This window comes from Folsomia candida, unplaced genomic scaffold, assembly GCF_002217175.1.
Source record: "Folsomia candida strain VU population unplaced genomic scaffold, ASM221717v1 Fcan01_Sc054, whole genome shotgun sequence".
NCBI classification, from domain to species: Eukaryota; Metazoa; Arthropoda; class Collembola; order Entomobryomorpha; family Isotomidae; genus Folsomia; species Folsomia candida.
The window spans coordinates 178,896-185,280 of NW_019091246.1; the positions used below are offsets into that span (position 1 = coordinate 178,896).

Sequence of the window (6,385 nt, forward strand, 5' to 3'; positions counted from 1 at the left end):
AGTAAATGAAATGTAATGTGAAGAAAACTTTAATAAAAATCAAAGAAACGTTTAAAAAACTTGGTTTAAAAAAGTGTATAAAATCCCGAGAAAATTGAAATATTCATCCCATAACGGATGCATTTTAAATTGTTCACCCAAAAAAGATAATCGTAGGAATTTAAAAAATGTGATACAAAAAAGGTACACAAATTCGGAAAAGTTGTAACAATTGTCCCGTACCGGACCGGATGCACTTAAAAAAAACACGAAAACTTTGCTTGCTTACCTTGTATTATAATCAGAAATTTCGGAATCCATAAATTAGTTAGATGTCTTCATTCGTCTTCTTTTTATCACACATTTCCCGATATGTTTACTTTCGTTATTATTATTTATTTATTTACTGATTTATTAATCAGCTGGATTGGGTATTAAGGTCAACTCGTTTTTTCTGGCTAAAGAACTTAATTACTTAATCAAGCTTTGCATAGCTAAGTATTTTTGTAAAGGCTAATCGTTTCGTTTGCATAGGAGGAGGCAACTCTTTTCAGAAATTAGATATTTAATTATTGCAAAAATTACGGTGTCAGGCTAGATAAGGAATGAAATACAGCACAAGCAGCCGATTTTAATTTACGATTAAAAACTGTGTACAAGTTTGGATTTCTAATCTAACTATTTTTTAAACTCTGGATTTTTTCATGTCAATTTCAAATTCTTGACCTTCTTAAACAAACAAAACTGAAAATCGTCCAATTTCAAAAACTAGTTACAAAATTAAACCAGAATTTCACCACCACAAAAACAAACCTAGTAATTAATTAATTATCCTGTTAACTTGACATTTTACTTAATTCTGTTAGGTTTTAAAAAAGTGTCTCCAATTTCAATGATAATAAAAACAATAACAATTTTATAAAATTTTGAGCAAAAGTTCGGCACACTGTGAAATCTCGGTTTTTCTCTTAACTAAAAATAATCTCAAATTGGTTTCGCACTTTAGGCGAATCGCACTTTAATTAAATAATTAATTTTATGATTTAATATTCTCCAAAGTTTTAAAATTGTATGATTTTCTAGCCAGATTTGAGTTTTTGTTGTATTCTGGATAAAAAAAGTTGAATTTATTTTCAGCTTGATTCGAGTCTGGCGCTGTCTGGGTGGTGAAGAATCCACAAAAGTTGGGGCAGATGGCTCACCCCACTAACAAATCGGCTCAACCGGACCGGACCTAAAATGCAAACAAATGACTGCAAAATGCACGCCGGATAAGACGACCAGATAAGGTAATTCGGAGTTTGTCACTTTATAGCAACTTATCAATTCAAATAATCACACTTATTAGAAAATTCTATGAGCTTTACCTAATTCACAATTTGATACTGATATTTTATTTAATAAATCTAATTCGGATGCATACCTGCGCAAAAATTAATTGTAAGTTGCTGTATGCAAAACAATTAATTGTGAGTAGTTTTGTACAAAAAAAATATATTTGCAAAAAATCTGAATCTTGCATGAATCCATGCTCTTTGCACAAATGGAAAAAACATGGAAAATTATAATTATGCAAAAAGTTCTCTTACACTTTGTTAATTTGATTTAAATTAAATTAAATTTTCTGAGCAATTAAATGCATGCATAATTAACTCTGTAGATTCATCATTCTTATCTTGATTTCTATTCGCAATAATTTCTCCCCTTTCTAAATAAATATTTTTCGCACATTGATTTTTCCTCTCAAGTTTTTATTTGCAATGTGGCACGAATTATCCAGCGTCCATTCCATCTCCAGGCAAAAGTGTGGAGGGCAGTCCCATGCACACTTTTGTCTGCCCTTGCATTTCCACTCGTGATAAAGTAAACAGTTTTGTACCTGGAGAGAAAAAAAGATGAATTTATGCATCATCACATTCAATTCGGTCGGGTCGTGATTCGTCCCTTATCCATATCTCTGTTTATTCAGATTGATATAAAACCTCTGCAACGACACGAATTCACGATTCCTTACACACTTTCACCTCGCATGAAATGTAGGTGAGACTACCCGATAAGGAGGGGCAAGCATGGGCCAAAATTGGCTAGAAAGCTGTTACACTCTCAGCAAAATGGTATTGAATCGTTGCATGACTTTATCGGCACGGTAATACATAAAACCTACAGTGCAGACTCCATATAGCCCGAGTCAGGGGCATAGTCCCTGACTCAATAAGTCAGAGCCCGCTTCTAATTTTTTTTCTGAATTGACCGACATAATATCACCAACTTCCGCGTTGTGGATGGTTAAAAGTTTATTAGATAGTTTCTACCATTTGGTACCAAATTTTTGAATTAGTTACAAATCATGTGCCTTGACCACCATGACCAGTGGGCTTCTTTAACATCCTGAAGTTCTAAGCTGTATGCATGTGCTACCCAGCAGTGGTTTTCACTTTTTCAGCCTCCATATCAAATTTCAGCTCAATATAATGATTTTTAAAAATCAGTATGGGTCACCCCATAGGGTCACTCTGGTTGCACTTTGCTCACTTTTAACTTCATATTCTTTAATTAGAAGCCATTAAGTATAATTGTGCCGGATTTCAACTTTTTAAAGCAATTTCTAAAAATCGGTATGGATCACCCCATAGGGTCGCTCCAGATAAAAATTTTACAAATATCATCTCATATTCTTTCATTAAAACCCATAAGCAACCTCTCCACCAAATTTCAGTTGGATATGATGGTTTTGAAAAATCGGTATGGGTCACCTGATAGGGTCACTCAAGATGAAAATTTTTCCAACTGGAAGTCATTTTTATCTATTAGGAGCCATTAGCAACCTCTGTACCAAATTTCAGCTCTCTACAACAATTTTGAAATTTTGGTACATAGTACCCCACCCACTCCGATGACCCCCACCGGTCAACCACTGGACCGATCACGCCCATCTCCGAACTCGTTTCCTAACTTTGTCCAATATGTGTATGGTAAAAATTTCAGGTCAATCGGTTCAGCCGTTTTGGCTCTATCGTGCCGGACAGACAGACAGACAGACAGACGGACGGACATAACGGTTCCATAAGCCCTGACTCGGGCTAAAAAGGGAAATACCGTGTAGTAATGTTGTGGGAATGCAAAATTTACCATTCAGAAACAAACTATTACCAATCCGGGAGGAAGTTGTTTAAGTTTCTGAATGGTAAGTTTCTCATTACTGCATTGTTAAACGGATAAAATTGCCCATTATTACCAGTGCAGGTAGAGTCATATATACATATGTATAAATATGTACTCTTGTCAGTAATGATTTAATACCAGTTTTCTAAGAGTATGGAAAATATGGCTCCTTGCTCTCCTCAAAACTAATAATTTATCATTCTCCTTTTCTATCTCCCCTCCGTTTGCGTCTTGTTTATTTATTTTGTCCCTTTTTCGTTGGAGACAGGAAATGTCATCCGCACAAAGGATCGACGTTCTCGAGGCCAATTTTAATTCCTAAATTTGATTTCCTTTCACCCAATTGGGTCAGAATTTTGCATGGTGAGAACATTTAATTTCCTTTCAATATTTCGCCCCCGACTTTCTCCTCCCATGCTTTCTCGGCCTCCGGTTAATTTGCATAAATTATTTTGCATAACACCCATATCCCATAATGGGAATTTGCCTAATTTCAAATTATGCAAAATAACAATTTCGCATAAATGGTATTCGCATAATCTTAGTTTTCGTTCGATTTGTACAAATTTTGAAATGGACAGAACCAAAATGTGTACAAAATTTGTACAAAATTTGTGCAAAATTTGTACACATCTTGGTTCTGTCCATCGTTTTTTGGTGCCTTTGTTCTCTTGCACAACGCAGTGTTCCAATAAACAAACTAAATTTCAAGAATAAGGACCTGGCTTCTAAGAAATTGAATGGTCTCCTTCACAAAAAAATGGTTAGAAAAGGGAACCAAGCTTGCTTCAAAACACTCGTCACGTTTTTATGTAACCCAAAAAATAAACTTGAAATCCTAGATTGAAGGACGTTCGTAAACTTCATAACGCAAATTTTCGTTTTTTTACACCTTTGGACACCCACCCACCCCCTTTTAGCATGTGTCATTCGGCCCTGACAACCCACCCACCCCTCTTTGCCCTACGAAGTTTACGAATGTCCCCTTACCTGAGATTCATTGGCTATTGCATCAATGCACGAGTATACTAAATCCTAAAATTATGTGATATCCACTTATGTAAAAAGTACTATTATGTGAAAAGGTGTTTATTCAATAAAGATTAGACCATATGACCCTTATGCAAAATAACTTTATGCAAATCAACCTAGAACCGCTTTCTCTGCTCGTCCTGATTTTACTATTCCACTGTTCCAGATAAGAAGGGAAACTTCAGTTTTCCCCTTTTACTCTGGTCTAGTCCAGTCCACCCTCCGTTATTCCGGCCAAACCACCCTGTTCCTCGGGCTCTCCATTCCCACATATGAAAGAAACTCTGCCGTGTTAAAGTAAACGAAATCAGGTCAATCTCTTCCCCACCTATCCATCCATCCATCCACCTATGCATGATATCCCTCGACCACCACCACCACCACAACGGCTAGAAGATCGCAATCTTCTTCCCTCCTCACTCACACGCGAAAAAAAAGAAATCTAGAAATATTCACTGAACGAGAGAGAGAGCGTCTACTACCTCCGTTTGGCCGTGGTATTCGTCGTCATGTCGACATATGAATGATATCCAGCCATGTGGAGAATCAGAGACATGGGCGATCTGATTAGTCCTCCTAAAATCTTATCTCTCTCTCCGGTTGGTGCATACATCTTCCTCCTCTCGAGTGGCGGAGCTAAGCCGAAACTTATTTCTTTTCACATACAAAAGTCATCATCATGGCGATACATACATCCGTCCTCGTCCTCCTCGTCCCCATGGCAACCCACCAATAAGTAAGGCCACATAGGTAGGAGGAACACGTAATAAAAGATGACAAGTCCCCGAATCCTCTTCTTCTTCTTCTTGATGAGGATTCCATCCCAAATCAAGGATCTTATCTTCTTCATCCATCTATCTCCACATTTTTCAATACGGGCAGGATTTGCATCCAGTTAATTGAAACGGAGAAAGTTATAGAAAGTAGTATAGCCTGCCAGCCACGAGTAGGACCAGAGACCACCATCATCCTGGAACTTTCACCCCGATTGGATCAGCCAATAACTTAATTAGCAAGTCTCTCTCTCTCTCACTCACTCACTCGCTTGCTCCAAGGTGAACGAGAGAAAGTAGTCGACTGATTTCTCATTTCGTGTGCCATATAACCTTCCACCTTGCGTTTAAAAGTCGGGAGAAAGTTGAGACTGCTTCTGCAGGTAAGCTGAGCTGAACCAAACCAAACCACGGAATCCTTGCAATTTCCTTTCTCTTTCTGGTGAAGAAAGGAAAGTAAAGTAGTGGAACAAGTGAAAGTCCAAGTAGTCTAGGGAGAAAAGGAAGCCTTATACGTTCTATAAGTGCAGCTAACTGCATCATCAGAGAGGAAGAAGAAGAAGAAGAGGTGGGTAGTAATAAGAGAAGAAGTGGTGGTGGTGGTGGCCGTGGGTAAAGCCAATCCCGGCGTGTGTGTGTGTGGTCTAGTCCGGTGAAAGCAGTTGGACTCTTGACTACTCTACTACTTTCACTTACGCGATCTCTTCTTCTCTCCACCGTCTTGGTGGAGAGAGAAAAGAGCTCAATGGGTGAATATTGCATAGCTAACCGAACCCAAAGGCATAGGAGCTGGATGGATGGATGTAGTTACCGTACGTACGTAAGACTAGGCTAGACTCCCACCGAGCTAGGTGAGGATCTACGGAGAGAGAGAGAGATTGAAATAGATGAAAGTTGACGTGTAGGGACGTTCATGCCGAATAAGGGGGAATTTGAGACCGCTTTGGGTACTAATTAGGAAAATTCACACCCCCTTTTTCCCCACTTTCTCTCCCCTCCTGCATGAATTAGTGGACCTTAAACTCATCCCAGATCAAACCTTTGCAAATTTTCTCTCTAAAAAAATTCTTTGCAAAACCATACCTTAATTTCTCCCCTTTAAAAAACTCCGCAAGCTTTCACCTCGTCTCTGCCACCAAACCAAGCATTCTCCGACCATTCATACATTCAGGATACTTCGATCCATGGAAGAATACATGCTTCTCTCTCTCTTTCACCACTTGTTCCCACCAGAGATCTACTGCTGGCTGGAGAAAGCATTGTGTCTCTAGTAGCATAGCATGGAAGAATCTGTACGTTTCGTAGTCGGCATGGCTGGCTGGCTGGCTGGCTGCTGGTGGCTGCATCCTACTTCATTCTTCGTCTTCTTCCTCCTCTACATATCTTTCCTGATGGGATAGACGGCTCAGCAGCAGCAGCAGCAGACCTCTTGGTCTTGA

At 38.7% G+C, this 6,385-nt stretch overlaps 1 protein-coding gene across 1 annotated transcript in view; it reads right to left on the reverse strand.

Annotated features, from left to right (window-relative positions):
• Positions 1 to 1,151, reverse strand: part of LOC110862321 (bifunctional heparan sulfate N-deacetylase/N-sulfotransferase) — a 58,342-nt gene extending 57,191 nt beyond the window's left edge. Inside the window, exon 1 of the mRNA XM_022111503.2 lies at positions 269 to 1,151. The gene's annotated coding sequence lies outside the window, so the exon portion shown is untranslated. The remainder of the gene's footprint in view (positions 1 to 268) is intronic.
• Positions 1,152 to 6,385: the final 5,234 nt, after the last annotated feature.